The following is a 260-nucleotide window of genomic DNA, read 5'->3' on the forward strand; positions in this document are numbered from 1 at the left end:
TGCGTATTTTATATGCTTGTGTGCTCCTCCGTTTGTACAATGCATTCGTACTCCAAACATTTCTTCTGGTAAATCATAATGAAGGTCTAAAAACAAGCGTTCTTTCCAACCTGCAATTTCATTTCCTTGCGGACGAGGGTCTTTGAAAGCAATTTGTTTGAGTTCATTAATAATTCGCAAACTTTCACAAAACATCCCGACCCTTCCATTTGTGAGCAGAATAATTATCGCCTACAAAAGCAATGAATGAGCCATTTATC

The sequence above is a fragment of the Penaeus monodon genome, chromosome 25 (assembly GCF_015228065.2).
Source record: "Penaeus monodon isolate SGIC_2016 chromosome 25, NSTDA_Pmon_1, whole genome shotgun sequence".
Lineage (NCBI taxonomy): Eukaryota > Metazoa > Arthropoda > Malacostraca > Decapoda > Penaeidae > Penaeus > Penaeus monodon.